At 36.4% G+C, this 16,935-nt stretch overlaps 1 pseudogene; it reads left to right on the forward strand.

Moving 5' to 3' along the window:
* LOC149184983 (uncharacterized) overlaps positions 1-12,223 on the forward strand; it is a 140,970-nt pseudogene extending 128,747 nt beyond the window's left edge.
* Positions 12,224-16,935: the final 4,712 nt, after the last annotated feature.

Raw genomic sequence — 16,935 nt, forward strand, 5'->3', positions numbered from 1 at the left:
CCCCGCTACATGTCGCAAAGTCTGTCGAATCATTGGATCCCGGCCGAAACCCGCTCGTATCCAAAAGCGGTGTGATATCATACCACTTACCACTCTCCACATGTGACAAAACATCCTTTCCTGCTTGCGTCATCCGCCTGAATAATAAAACTCCTGTCACCTTTGACTTTGTTGAATAAAACCAACAAAGTGTCGTTTTCATTATTTTGTACTACAACCCGTGCTCCCATGCAAATAACGTTCAAGTCAACCATCCAAGCTTTCCAACCGCCACCTTGCTGAGAAAATTACAGCTGACGCAACCAGAACCTATTAGTCACTGTCAGCACCTATTATTACTCTGTTCATTCCCTAAATACAGGTATTTATCCAATTTTCGCCAAAACCCTGCAAGTTTGGTTTTACAGTATAAAATCCACAAAGAAAAGAAAAATTCATTGCAAATTCAGTCTTTGTTTTGCCAATATAAGTTCCCAGATCAGTTAATTCACCCATTTCCCACCAAAAACCCAAATTCCTTTCTGAATCCACAAGAACTAGAAATGGAAACCCTTGTGGCTCTGTCTGTTGCACCCATGAATACCTCTCATAAAGACTTAGACTATCTGCCTCTTGCAAATAAATACTTTCAAATAAGGGACTTATCCATTGACATAAACCACTTGAAAGTCTTTTGCCAAGCTAGAGATCAATACCTAAATAGCTCAGATATCCTGGGATTGTGGGAATCAAACCTTCCCAGGTATTTTCTCCCCTTAATCCATATTTTCCCTGATCTGGTTCATCAATGCCAGGAAAAATATGAACCTAACCTTAGAGCTGTTATGTCCCCAAGTCAAACAGTCCTTTTCCCCATAATAGCTGCATCCATGAATGAAATGTTGCAATTTTCCCGTGAACAAGCTCTCACTCCTCTTTCTATAGGATACTTACTTGAGAAATCTACCCAATTGTCTTAGTCAGAACTAACTTGCATCTATCAGATTTTCATGGAGCCTAAACAATCAGCCTAAAGGCCCACCTCCCTATCTGAAAACTTTCTTCACAGACATAGGAAGATTCATTGTTGATATGACATCCTTAATCATGGGATTCAACTCCAGTGAGTATGTTGATGATGTAACCCTAGTGCTATTGTCAATTTGTACTCCTGGACAGCCCCTTGATGTTAAGTATGATTATGCCTCCTATATTGCCAACAACATTCATGACCAATTCCTGAGACCAGACAGTAAATACACCACTTTCATTAATCATCTTATGTTGTATTATCAGTCAGAGAACTTCCCTTTCCCTGTGAAAAAACTTGACAATAAAGGCAATCCAATGTCTGTTACCTTTTGGAGTCCCATCTTCCATGCATCTTATGAATCTCCTTACTCATACAATGAGTTCATTGACCAATTTGTTCAACCTGCAACCACTTTATTGACAGGGTTTTTCGCCTCCTAGAATCAATGGTGAGATCAAGAGAATCCTACAGCTCTCCAAGCAATACATAATAGGTGATTGGTACCTATACAAGAACCATACAGAGATCCAGATATATGGATTTGAGCTCTGCCCTTTCAAGTTACCCAAATACGTTCCAATGAGACTGTTTGCATTGGAGTATTTCAGACAAATGATACATACAGACATGGTTCATTTCTGCAAAGCCAAAAAGAAAGCTCAACTCAGAATATAAAATCAGTTAGGCCCTTTTGTCTGTAATGTAGGGAAGCATGGAGAGAAGCAGAGATAATTCTAGAAGATCATCTTAAGTTGCACAAAAGTTTTGGTTGGAGGCCATATGACCCTAATAGTTTCATCTGTGATAGGAGAATGAAAAATAGGTTGTCACCATACATTCACCATAGGATTCCAGAGATTGAACAATTTGAAAATATGGATGAATGGAGGGAAGGGATCCTAGTAGAACATGATAGTGAACAGGTCAATATTGAGAATGTTATGAGAGATCTTAAGAAAACACTTGACCTGGATTCTTTTGGGCAGGTACCATTTGAGTTATCTCAAAGATCAGGAATTGGTGCCTCCATTTCTAGAACTTCTCAACAACCTTCACAGGAAACAAGCACACCAGCCACAAGAACATTAAAGGGCAAGGAACTAGAGACCAATTTTCAAACCACATAATAGTCTACAATGTCTACGTAGCCTGAAACTTCCAAAGAACAGGCTCAAATATATACTCCTCCCACTTAGATCAATATGGGAGAGCCTCGAGTTCTGCAAACTCCTCTAAATGAGGAAAGAAACAAAAAGAGAGATAGGGAAACTACTACCTCTGTTAGTAAACCTTCAGGACAGCCTCGAACAAAAAGAAAACGACTAAATCCCCTTTCAGAGAAGGAATTTTCTAAATAAACTACAGATAGTCAGAGGGAAGAAAAAGTAGAGAGCCAGCAAACTTTTCCAGTAGGAGGAACATCCACTAGCTCACAAAGACAGGAGCTAGAAAGACAGCAAAGTGCAGAGATATCTTCTTTCAGGCCACCAGGGACAGATGCCTCAGATATCAAGAAAACATTTACAGAAATAAAGGACAGGAATGATCCATTGAGGCTTTGGGTTTATAATCAATATTTGAAGATGGCTCCCACAAATCAACAGATATTGATGTCAGCCTATGACATCAAAGAAGGAAAAATGATAATGAGCTATTTCAAGCCAAACGTGTAGCAGCCTAAATCAGTAGTAGATTATCTTAGAACAAATTTTGAAGTCATGGCAATGGATATTCATCCTTTGGATCATATTGAGTTGCATAAACAAACTAGAGAAATTATTTATTCAACCTTGACTGGTAAGGAAATGATGGCCCAAAGGTTACAAAATTCTTTGGATAACACTACTTACCAACTACACTTGGAGAAGGCCTCCTCTCAGGCCAAAGATAACAGAATAAAGTCCTTAGAAGAAATAATTATTGGATTGGGTCATGATCCCAAGGATGTAAAAGCTACAGAATCCTTGATCAAAAAGAAAGATGAAGATATTGCTGCCCTAAGGAAACAACTAAAGCTGCCACCTTCAAGGCATCCACAGTCTGCTAAGATTATAAAGCAAAAATCTGAAGAAGAGTTGATGGATTTTCTCTTAAAACTTAACGAATGACTAAATGAGACTGAACAAGAACTTGAAAAAGCATTGGAGGACAAGCAGGGAGAGTCAACCTCTCAGCCTTCCAATGTGATACCGGTAGTCTCAACTGCAGTCCCATCAGCTCTTGGAGTAGCATTGGCACCAAATATTCCAGAAGTTACGGTAGAGGTGGTTACAGGGACAACAACAACAGGAACAACAGGAGTAGCACAGGGCAGCATTGCTAATTTGAGCACACAGGAGTTAATAAAATCAATGGAGGACCTAAAACTACAAGTTTCAGAGCTAAATAAGGTAAAATAATAGAATGCCAACTTAGAGCAAAGGTATGATCTCTCAAAAATAAATGCTGCAGAAAAGACAAGAGAGATTAAAGTGTTAGAAAAAAAAGTAAAATCATTGGAAAAATATCTTACTTTTGACAAGCCTCTATCAGAAATCAAGAAAATTATTTGGGCCAACATCACTCAATCAATAAATTATGCTTGGCCATCAATTCAAATAATTTTTTAGCAAATTGATTTAGCGAAACTAGCTCAAGAAGAAATTCAAAAGACAAGGGTAGAATTAGGAAATATGGCTGAGGAAGCCAACAGGCTCATACAGTTTTTGAATACCAGGAATAAGTACCAGCTTGAAGAGCTGGGCATTCAAGATAGAACAGGGAAAATTTTGGAAATCAAAAGGGTTTTTACTAAAAGAACTCCAATGCAAAACTTAGAAATAAGATGCCATGATATGTAGGAAGAAATTAATGCTTTCATGAAAAGATTTGATATTTTACAGAGTAAAGGTTTTCCAAGTCCTCTAGTTATTCATGATAAACTAATGAGTCATAAAGACTATGTGGAGAAATTGAATAAGTATGCTGACAACCAAGCACGTTCATCAACAAGTGCATCAGGAACAAAAGCATTGCTTATAGGTAGAGTTCTCTATTACAGTCTGGAGAACTTGTTCTATGTCGAGCATGAGATGAAACACTTTTTCCCAATTCAGCCTACCTTTTTCAGGTACACAGAAACTGATGAGACGCTAAGAAAACTTCAGAAAAAAAGATGGCAAGAAGCAAAATGGTGGGAAGACATATTGGAAATTTTGTAAAATTATCCTTGGTAAAATGTAAATTTTGGTTATTTACTGTAGTTACTAAAGAAGAGAGCAACAAGCCAAATCATAGGGCTTGCCTCCAGCATACTCACAAGAATAGGAACAACACAACATCAGTTTACTTTTTCTCCTATCTTCGAGACCATTTGTCTCTATTCTCTTGTAACTTATTCATAGTCATCCTAGAATATATCTCACTCGGTTATGAGATATTTTTTTGTAAAATTTTGTATAAATACTCCCTCAATTGGAGTATTGAGGGTGGATTCTTAGACATTGATGTAGTACTTATTATTTTGGAATAAAGTGATGTTGGACCAACGTTTGTATGGCTTGCTGGATAAAGAATTGATGCAAAGGACTTTTCATAGATTTCTTGAGTCAAACACCGGATCAATAAGTCTTCTGTATCTCATGTCTTAAAAGTTTTCCTTGTTTATTATATTATCTGTGTTTCATAGCTGAATGATAAACGAAAAAGAGTAATTTGGAAAATGCTTGATTGCAATCTGTTTTCAATCGTTATGATTCTCAATGTTTTCTTCTGAACTGGCATAAACAGTGAGATCTTAATTACTCCTGTTTTCTAGTTTATTCACTTTAATTATTTATTAAAGAATACTTAACTACTCTTTATTAATAATCATTCAAATTCCCTCTTTCGAATAGGTTGAAGGATTTTTGTCTGCCCTTCACCCATTTTGAGTACATTTCATGTATTTTAAGTCTTTATTTGTTCCCTGTTTGATTACCTTGCCTTGTGAAACCATCCATTGTTGAGAAACCAAATCCAGTTAAGCCATCTTCTTTGACTCCATTCGCCCAATGGCCTAAACTACTCAGTCCTACCCCTTTGCTATTGAATTTCACCACCCAAACTCAATCAAAACTCTTAAACTTCATAACTAGCCTAATATCTTTCAAAAAAAAGCTAAAACTTAAAGAGAGAGCCCTCTCTGGATACAAATTGGCTAGATTTTGTATCTAAAAGTTGGATTGTGGTTACCTCAGACCCCTTTCCTCTTCCCAACAATTTCAAGGGAAATCTGAGTGATAACACCATATTTGTTTATGATTGAGATGAATTGGGTAAGGATCTTGTAAGGCCCATTTCCAACCCATGGTTGGAAATTTTGTGCAAAAACAAATAGCATCCATAATGTAGGCACTAAAATAGAAGGGAGGGAGGTTATATAAGAATGAGGCTTTCTTCTGTTGATATTCGATAATGGTGGTTGCTAGGTTGTCAGATAGGATGGAATGCCAATTCATGATATGGGAATTAACACATGAATCAATTAGAGGAATCTATTCAATTGAAAACTTAGTATTATTGGGTAGCCCATACAATCTACATAACATGGCTGCTGCATAGTTGTAGGGGTTTTCCAAAGAGGCTATTTGTCATACTTGAATTTGTTTTCCAACACCCTCCAACCCTGAATTAGCTTGAAGGGGTCTGGATTCTTCTTTGCGAAGTTAGCCACAAATGTATCATCGTAGATATCTTGGGGATCAGGTATGTGGTACATTTTCTTTAGATCCTCTGCTGTGAATGACCCAATGAGCTCCATCTTTGAATTCTTAAACTGCCTATCTTCAATCACCCACCTAATCATATATGTATAGGGGAGGATTTTAGCCCTTGCTCCTATCCTATGAAGGAATTGACATGAAGCATCTTTACATTGGAGTTCTGAAGGCCTTTTGGAATCAGTTGTTGCTCTCGTAACAGTGATTTTAGGATGCTCATCCTCCAACCTATTTTAGATTACTTCCCAAGTTATTGCACCTCCGGCAGCGTCACAAACTATATCGACAAAATATAGGATCCATCTTTGTAAACACAACTTCAACAATGGTCTGTTTTCTATGTTTCTACATCACCTTTCTAAGGGACATGTCTTTTGTCGCTTTCCTAAGATAGACAAGATATATCAGTGAAAACGATATTTAGCAATTAAGATTGAAAACTTCTGTGGAATGACTTTGGATCGTGAGAAAGGTTTTAATAAGATACTCGATTATAACTACCCATAACTAGGAAAATGATTATCCTTCCTCAGGCCACTAAATATTTAATAACATTTTAACTCGTTTGTTTTAAAATTTAAAATGTAATCATTCCAGATGTTTTATCATATTTAATCGCGCATCACGGTATTAAAAGGATACAGTATAGTGTTATTAGAGTTTTCAAGTGAAATGTGAATGCGAGATCACAATATCGCATTTCGCAAATTGTTTGTGGTTGTTCTAATGGCATGGTCAAGTTTTTTACGAACTATGCAAACTGCGAAATGCAATTGAGAAATGACTGGGTGATGTTATCACAGTGGGAGACCTATTCGCATATTTCACTTTTGTAATGGTTTTTAACATGGTAATGCAGAAAAGTGTGATTTGCGATTGCAATATGGATTTCATCCTCAATTAGTGTTGCAAGGTTTTTCTAGGAATTTTCTTAGAGTTATGGTTTTATTATCCTAACCATAAAAATTTAAAAGGGTCCCCATTTACACTTCTAAGCCTAGATATTGTCATTTATAAATGGGGGGGTTGTTTTGTAGTACAACATGCCATTGCCGAGGAAGCATACTTCAATATAGTCAATTAGGAAGATTGTTTTAAAAAAAACAAAACATAAAAAAAAAAAACCAATTTTCATTACGATTATTCATGCTTAGACATAGAAATTAGAAAGGTAGATCCCCAAAACAAAACCCCCAACCACTAATAAAAACTCACTAACTACAAAATCCATTTGCAAAACAAAGATCTACAAAACATGATGTTAAAGAATTCATTTAGAGAAGGAGGGTATGCCACCACAAGGATCTTCTTAAACCCTTGTCCACAATTTAGAATGGTCACTAGGGATGAATCTTCATTTCAAAAGATAGAAGAGAAACAAAGTATCCATCAAGAGGATCCACAAGAAGAGAACCTAGAAGCTTCTTCTAGTTATCTTTGTAAGGAGATAAATGAGTTATGGATCACATGCAATGAAGTTCAAACAATAGAGCTAGAAATTGAAGAATTTATAGAAGATCCCTTGTGCATTCATGATTTTGAACAAGTTCCACAAGAAGAAATTTGTGCTATGATAGTTGAGAAAAATAAAAAAAACTTAAAGATCACATTCAAACTTGGTTTCAACTAGTCATTAGGCCACAATACCACTCCATTTTTCAACATCCTTTAGCATCAAATCTTTATGATCAACTAATTTTTCAAGTCCAAGTATTCATTAAGGTATATTTTTCAAACTTGGATGTGAGTCTACTTATGATCTTGTTACACAAATGGATGCATTGGAAATTCTCTTATACTTGAGAGAATGACTTATTTTTCTACAATAGAATATGATAGAATAGAATAAATAAATAAGTAGAATGAGTTCACAATAAGACTTCCATAATAATTTTGTTTCAAACTCTCATGAATAAAATTTCAAATCATTGTTAAATACTCATTTGGATGGATTTTATGGAAAAATTAAGTAAATAATATCTTGAAAACTAGTTTTAAAACCTATTTTTCAATTTGGATCACAAATGAAAAAGACAAGGTAAAAATAAACACTAGATCTCAAGAGAAATTTTGAGGACAGAATTATTACAACCTATATTTGAGGTGTCTAATGGAAACATTTTTACCTGATATTCATAGGGAAGATATCCATTGTAATATAGTTTCCAAATCAATTTGAATCACCTCAATTGGGTATCATATGAAAAAGTTATTCTTGAAATACTAACTGCTTCTTGCATGGTGACAATTCTAGGTCTTGACTGTTCATTGGCATATTTAACATACGAAATCATCTTCTTTTCAAAATGCTTTTTTATGGGAGATAGATATTCAAGTCTATATCAATACACAATTTTAATGATCCTCTTTGGAGGTCAAATGAAAAAGTTATGTTACATTTAGTGACTGCATGTCTTCAAATCAGCATAGTAAAACTCTGCCTCCTAGTTCTGTTCATCAACATTTTTTTCATATCAAACCTAAGGATTTTAGAAACCTGTTTCTAATAAATATAAAAAAATGAATCTACTTTAATCTCCAAGTGGAATCACATTAATCCGATATTTAATGAAAACGTTACACTCTAAATAGTGATTGTTGGTCTAGTTACAAATTCACAAGCAACTCTATCAAATAGGTTACTCTTCATCATTTTTAGCATATCATTTCAAATCATTTTGAAAACCTGTTTATATTGGAAGTAGCCATATGAATTCACTTTAAATTGGATTTTTAATCACTCTATCTGGACATAAAATAAAGATTTTGTGAACAAAATACCGCGAGGAGGTCTAGGTTGGCCACCATTCCTCAAGGGGTAAACAAATGCATTTTCTTTGTATATCATCTTTGGACTTCTTTTATAAGCAATGCTTGTAATGATTTTACATACTTATTGTAAGAAGAAAGACTGTACACCTCTCTTCCTCCATCATTTAATATTTTATTGCAGGCAAATGCTATGTTTTTGGAGGTCTCAGGAAGATTTAAGGATTGAACTCCATGGACGAAGGACTTTTCAAAGTCAATATTTAAAAATTCATATCTATAAATATGAAATGAAAATATTCAAAGTGAAAATAAAGTGGAAATTCACCTGATGTTGAGTTCATCCAATGAAACTCAAATTTGTCAAGCTTGCTCTCAATTATTGACCAACAACACCAACAACCCTACAACATGAATCAAGATCAAGGAAAAATGCATGAAGCTAATCATCGAAAGAAAAATTCAAGTTTTGTACCATAGGCTATCTTTAGCCTCGTGGACGTTAAAATAATTTCTTTCTTTCTTCTTTCTTTCTATTCATTTCCTAAGAAGCCTTTCATAAGCCATATTGTTCATGATTTCATTCATCTAACATATTGTATGCTAAGCTTCACAGTCATTCAGATCTATCATGTTGAAGTCCAAATCATGATTTCAACCTATGATACTTTCATAAGATTTTCATACTTCCCTACTTCATTACACCCCATCTCCATCCAGAAAATAAAAAAAGATAAAAAGTAATAAAGGAGTTTGGTTGTGAAAATCCAGGAAATTAGCACAACACAAACTCGAATTCATATCGGAAAGTCAACTTGTTTGGACAATATGAATTCTCTATTTTGTTTTAATTTTAATTTAGTTTTATTTTGCAAAAATAATCCTCCAAGAAATGCAAGACTTGAGGACAAGTCTTAACATAAGCAAGGGGGAAGTTCATAATAAAAGTATGCAAATAGTTTGATCAGTTGTATTGCAAAAGGAACCTGAATTACATGTTAGAAGGGACCTACATTACATCATTTACAAATTTCATAAGGGACCTCAACAACATCAAAGTTCAAGAAACCTAGATCAATAGCAGATGCCAAGAAATAACATGAAATAACACAATATCAAAAGGTTCAAGACAACAATTACAATTGTCTATATTCCATATGAATGTATCTTTGAAGAACCGTCATCACGAATTAAAGGAAAACCAACAAAGAACAACATCGGTTAGTATTGACATCAAGCTATTATGGAAGTACAAGTACAATAAGTGTAAAATAATTACTCTTAGAACCTTCGATTTTTGAATTTTTTTCTAGAAATTGATAAAACTAGTTTAACTTGATATGCATTCTATTACACTACCATTCTACATTCCATATTTATCCTACTCCATTACCTTCATCATAATAATCCTACCATACAATAACCCTATCCAAATAATAATCCTATTCATCATGACATATCCATTATCACACAATCCTATCCATCCCTACATATTTTATAATCAATTTTTATTAGGAAATAAGGACTCAATATTTCTCCCCTTAAAACAAACTTTGGTTGACCTATATACACTATACAAAGGTTAATGTCTTAAAATACTAATTTGATTTTTAAAATGGCCTATCCTATGGTCATTTTAAAAACAAGTTAAAATGATAAAGGGAAATGAAAAACCATATTGTATAAGGAGAGCAATAAAAAAAAATCCATGATTATAGAACAAATGATATATGCCTATCATACATGCCTACATGCAAAGGAACAAAATTAAAAACAAATGGAAAGGTGGGCATATTAAGTAATGAAGGAAGATGTACGAAGTAATAAAAGTAGGCATATAAACTAATGAGGGCAGCCATGAATGATATGATACAGTGATTTGACAAGGTTGTACACCATGGAGCCAGAGGACGCAGTCATGGATGTATGAAATGAAGGTCAGAAGGTGAGTCGGCATAATCAAATAGTCAAACAAGTTCAAAACTATGAGTTTAGACATTTTCAAAAGCCCTGTATTTCTTAGACATTTGCACAAAGATCTATATCATATTTATTTCACCATCACAACCGATTGAAGCTCAGGAAAAGGGTGATAATGTTGTGCAACCAAGAGCACGCATTCAACACCATGTGAAAAGAAGCGGGAGCCATAAAAAAAAACACAGAGAGAAATGCTAAGAAGAAAAAGCCAGAGCTAAGCAAGGTGGCATAGAAATAAAAGGAGGAAGTTGTGGAGAAATAAGGAGGTTAGACATAAGATTTAATGCTGAGTTGAATCCCACGGATTGTGGAGGAGAATCAGGTAAGGATAAATTCTGGATTTTGCTGAGTTTTGAATGAATTTAGAGGATAAATGAACTCGGAATTGTTTTAAAGAGGTGTCACAAACCAGGTCTCTGTCATTAGTGGAAAACATTGCCACCTCCAAGTCTAAACTGCGCTTCCATTCAAACAATTCTACCACCTGTGAGAAGAACGAATCCTTGGCAACGATTCAACAAGAGTCTTAATTGCATTTTTGTTGTGTCAACACAAGATTAACTCAAGTCATCACAAGATCACTCAGAGATTAGGTATCCTCATTAGAATTCAAAATCTCTCCATATAGATTCGATTCTTCATTAAATTTGAAATCTCTCCATGCATGAAACAATGAGTATATTTTTATACACAGTAACATGATTTCCATGCACCATGAGCACGTTTTTATGAAAAATATGATGCACAATGAAGGATTTTCAAAGAGAAAAAAATAGAGCATGAATTCATGAATGGTTTTACACCGTGATTTAAAAAAAAAAAATAAGAACATAGATTTCTTTCATGTTTACATTTAAGCAATTGATTGTTACAGATCCAAATAATTATTGTTGTTTTCAATTATCCTATGAAGAAGGTGAGGCAATTATCCTCTGAAGAAGATGAGATTCCTGAGAATAGTAGCTAGAAACATAGGCGTTTTAGGGTATATATACATCGAGCTTCCCAATTCATATGCTTCTCATTCTATTTGGTTTCCCCTTGTTTAGTGCTCCTTGCCCGAAAGGTGAATGTTCAAACCCCGTGGAGGTTGTTGCTGTACATTTGATCTCTAAAGGAGTCAACAAGGCAATTGTGAAGGCAGTTCTGTACCCAGGTTCTCTCTTCTCCAAGTTGGAGGCTATTGTTTCTGAGGATGAACCAATTGGCCTACCTGATTTGGAATCATTGCTAGACGGCATTATGACAAGCATAAAAGATAAAGGGAAAAACAATACAACTTTTGAACTGGGTTTAATTATTGGAAGCTATTTATGTCTTGCTGGAGCTATTGCTTGTGTTCTTGGGCCTACAACTTTTAGTGCTTTTGGACCTTTGGTCATTTTGTGGTCTGTCTACAAAGTGGGTGCAACACGTGAAGATTTTTATTTGTTGCCTATGTTTTTAGTCACGTTTTTTGTGCTCTCAGTGGAGTAAAATTTCTAAGTAAAGCTCCTAGAGGAATTGATAGTCTAGGCCCCTCTGGTGATTCATCCAGTAATAATGAGAAATCAAGTTCACCAAGCAGTGACAAAAAGGCAAATTAAGATAAAATGTAATTGCATTTGTGTCAGCTGTTGGGCTGGTTGTGAAGATCGAAATTATTTCATGGGGGAAGAAACTATGAGGTCTTCTCTTTTCTTTGATGCTATGTATTTTGTATTATTTGAAATTGATATATGGTTTGGCTTACTAATAGAAAGTTCAAGCTTGAGGAAAAAAATAAAATTGAATTTCCCAAAGACAGAATATCTGTAGGTTGATTTACATTTCCAGAATTCGATTTCTGAGAAGGGTAGTGACCAGAAGATTATTTTCTGAGGTATTTTTCCAGAAATTGATTTCTGAAAAAGATTATTTAAAAAATGATTTCTGAGGAAGATTATTAAAAAAAAAAAAATATTAGGTATTGAAGAATCAGGGTATTTTCCAGAAAGGTGTTTTCAAAGCATTAAAACAAAGCCTTCTCTCCACAAGTAGCAAAAACAGAGGTAGTGTCTCAACTCAGAAATTTGACATTACAAGTTCATAAACTTTTCCTTATTTTTAGTGGCCAAAAATTTGCCACTAATAGGTGAGGAATACTACAAAGAGCAACACTTTAAAGAGAAAAGATGAAAGTTCTTTTTAGAGAAAAAGAGAAAGGGAAGGAGAAAAGGTAAAGAATTCCATCTACAAGGAAGGAGAAAAAATACATAAAGGCATAGATATCCTTTTACAGGTAGCTGAATAGGAAGCTTCATCTTCAAGGGTCAAAGCCATAGGTACATCAGTAGGTCAGTCAACATTGTTATAGACATTTTTGGGCACTACAACCCCAAGCATGAAATGTCCATAAACAAAGGGCTCATAAGTCCCTAAAAGTGTTGTTCTAACCCCTAAAGGAACAAGGTCAACTGATTACAACTTCTCCCAGAAGTTCTCCATGAAAAATTGCTCAGAACTGGTCAAAACAAGATCATTTTAGCTGCTCCATAGGCAAAGTGCGTTGCATCTCACCTAAATACACTGTGTGGGTGCGTTGCATTTCAAAAATCCCTTCTATGGGGTGCGATGGGCAAGAAGTGACAAATGGCAGTGTCATTTCGCGAGGTGGAGAGGCATGGAATTTTCGAGAAACTTCTCCTGTGACACTTGCCTCTCTGAATTCGACCAAGGATGAGTAAGAGATCATCAATCTCCAAGTGGAAGCAAGAACTATCAGAGGGAAGACACTAATCAAATCACAAGCTGACTCATCCCCCTTACAGATATCTATATATGGATCCCTCATCCCAGAGATCCAGAGGCTGGAATTTTGCATATTGTAAGGAATTGCTGTTGGTTTCTTGAGACAACATCAGGGTGTTGGGTGATCTAAGCTTTGTATGAGGTGAAGAGGGGCTTACATGTTGAGAGGATGATGCTGGGTTAGAACAACTGGTTGTAACTCCCTTGGCTTTTTCTTGTTTATCAATAAAAGCTATTCAAGTTTTCCTCCATACTCTTGTGTCATTTATGTTTTATGAATTTGTATGGTCAATTTACATCTGATCCTAGATTGTTTATGATTATAGGTCCATGTTCTTGTATAGTGCTATGCTACTATGATCTTACCGGTACTCTGTGAAGCTGGGCGTACAAGGGAGCAAGTAGCGAAAGACTATCAAGAGAGAGAGGAATCAAACTAGGAGATTAACGCAAGACAGAGGTTGGTCTTCTTTGTTCTTCTCTCATCTATATTTCATAAATGAAAAACGAAAGTAGCTTTACTTTGTTTCTTTCTAAGGTAGCTATCACACCTTAGTGGGATAAGCAGTTCTGTATAGACACTTTTCCCTGTAACAAAATGGCGACTCCGCTGGGGACGAATTAGTTTGTTTGTTTATCTTCCTGGTTGTCTATTTTATAAACTTATAGATGGAGCCTAAAGTCGAGCCAAGTAGCTTTCGAACTGCATTTGCTATGCAAATGCAAAGTAGATGAATACCGCTTCAGTCAATCTTCGGGATTTGTTTATGACTTAAACAACTGATTCACAAACTCTTTGATTGCCCCTTGTGGTAGCTCTTAGAACCTCCTTAGATCTACCCCTGATTGTTGCATTACAGATTACCATTTGCTCAGCCAAAACCCATGAACTGAACTGCAAACTGTGACCTGGAACCCAAGTGAAGTCTCATCTCTGGCCCAGTGTAGGTACTGTTCTGTGAATCTGAAATTCAGCGCACTTCCCGAGTGTAGTAGGTGCGCTGCATTTCAAATTCCCTGTGTTACAGGTGTGCTGATCAGACTAGGCATTGTTCAGTTTTGGTTTCTGTGATTCATTCTTTTTAGTTCTATTCACGAATTTTACTGCCTGTAATTAGTATATCTCTGTTTGAAACCCCTTTTCCTTGCTGTTATTCTGCCTCCTTTGTGCAAAAGAACTGTAAATGTTTTTGTGTATTTGTTGAGTCATTTTCAGTTCTCCTTTGCAAAAAGTAACGTAATCGTACTGTCGTCCTTTGATTTGAAAGTGTCACAAGTGTCATTTTCAGTCATAGGAAAGAGTTTGGTTGCTGTAGATAGTCGATTATCCTGTTACTATTATATTTGGTCTGAATTTGCAATTTTTCTACTATCGAAAGCAAGTATTCATTTCCAAATCATAAAGTGTTGTGATTGTCTCCATTTTTTATTTCGAAAAGAAACTTGTTAGTAATTGTCACTTGAAAAGTAATTCAGATTTGTGCATTAGATTTCTTTTTACCATTCACATACTAAGAAAGCCGAAAACAAATACATGCATGTGCATTTGCATTTAGACTGTTTGATTGGTTTGATTTAGGACAGTGCATTTAGAGTGTGCTCTTTGCTCTTTGTGAAAGAATACTGTCTCTCTTTCCTTAGTAGCTAGGATTTTCATTGCACAAAGAAGATAAAAGACTGTTTATCATCTTAGATTGCATTTTAGGAATTATACATCTACATCTCGCGGTGAACCTGAAAGGCAAATTTCTTAAACAAGATCAACTATAAAATAAATTCAATGAATCTAACAACGCTTTGGAACCTAACGCACAACATTTAGAAGTCTAGGCTAGAGACGTATTCCAGTGTTGTAAAGCCTGGTAACTATTGTTCTCAGTGATGGTTGGGTGATTCCTCCACTTTGAGACGATAAGTGCTAGTACGGACTTGTGCTCCCACGTACCGTCGAGTATATTTTGGGAGACCACAATAGGCTTAATCCTTTATCCATAGGAAGCCATGTCTGCCACCCTATTGATCGCAATGCACTGAACACAGCATTCGGGAAGATTGACTGTCGTACCGTAAAAAGTATTATGCAGTTTTGCGATTGGTTTAGTAATCCCTCTACCTAGATTTCCAGAGCAGTCCCTTTCGTTCCTTTTCAGACTCCTTAACGGAAAAGGTCCATCTGAGCACTTGTCACTTCAGGCTCATTAAAAATTGAAGACCACTAGAGTCATCTTTTGTTTTTTCTCGACTCTTAAAAATTGAAAAAACAAGTTGTGTCAAAGTGTCTAAAATTTATTTTAAACGGAATAATCATCACCCTTTCCTACGTTGATCTTAGGTTGAGAAAATGGAACCCACCAACCAAGGAATTCCCCTTGGAGGAAATACTAGTCCCTTCTCCTCTTGGGGAGATGTTGGTGCACCCCATATGGCCACATTTTCACTTCCAGGATTGACAATCGGCTTGCCCTTATGGCTCTTCTCAACCTCTATCGTTCAGAACACCACAATTCCTGAACAATCGAGTCAGCAACTAGACGAATCTAGAGTTACCCACCAACCTTCTACTTCGTCCAATTCTTCCTCTCCTCCTTCTTCTTCGCTTGATGGGGTTGGTAAAGCCAAAAATCAAGTACCTGAGAAGAAGGAGAAGGAGCCAAAAGCGAAAGGGGGCAACCAAGCGTCGTCTAGCGAAAATCCACACACTGCACCGACCAGGCCTAAATCGCCATGTGTCATTTGCAAAGGAAACCACTATCATAGAGATTGTCCTTGCATCCCTCGGATCTTAAGGGACTGGTCTCCTCGTTTGCACAACCCGGTGTCGTCAACCTCTGATGATCATGTTGAAAACACACCGTCGACTAGTGAAAGTGAAGCCCCAGGACAAAAAGGAAAATATAGATTTCCTTGTAAACTGTGCAAAGGCGATCATGCCGTCTACCGTTGTCCCTTCTTAGACGAGGCTAAAAAAGTTTTGGATGATCGTCCGGTTTCACCATTGCGACTTCCTCCTGGATATAAAAAACTCTTGCCGAATCCGTCACTAGTTGAAAATCCGGCTGACCCGCCCAGGTGGTCGGCTGAAGCATCTATCATTGAAGACAAACCATCTGAACACATACCAGACGAAAGTTAAAAGGTCGAGGCGGCAGTTGACCCGGTCTTGCCTTCAGAGGTTCCATCTTCAAATGATACAGTCACAGAAGAGAATAAGGATGACACTATCGAAATTCTTTTCGTAAGCACAGACTCCGATGAACATGGGGGCAATTTACCCATTCCTTTACCGCAGGAAGGAAGTTCGTCAGAGTCATACCCGGGGTCTATTCGGTCCCACCTCCAAGCAACCTAGTTGTCTCCTTCGACTGGAATCAACTAGGTAGACCCCGTTTATCGGCTAGTGTACCATTCTGAATTATTGCTCAAATATATAGAATGGTTATGGCTGGTACCATCATAGATGAAGGGGCTTCTGTGAGTATCCTTTCCTCGACTGCTTGGAAAGCGTTTGGTTCGCCATCACTTTTGCCTGAGATGAGAAACCTAACAGGCTTTGACAAAGGAACCAGTCGACCGTTAGGGATCCTTCCCAATGTGCCCATAACATTGAGAGGGAAAATCGTTCACATGAACGTAATGGTAGTTCAAGGACCCCTAGATTATAATCTA

Source organism: Pinus tabuliformis, chromosome 3_2 (assembly GCF_031772625.1).
Source record: "Pinus tabuliformis cultivar Carrire ecotype Pingquan chromosome 3_2, CPIR1, whole genome shotgun sequence".
NCBI lineage: Eukaryota > Viridiplantae > Streptophyta > Pinopsida > Pinales > Pinaceae > Pinus > Pinus tabuliformis.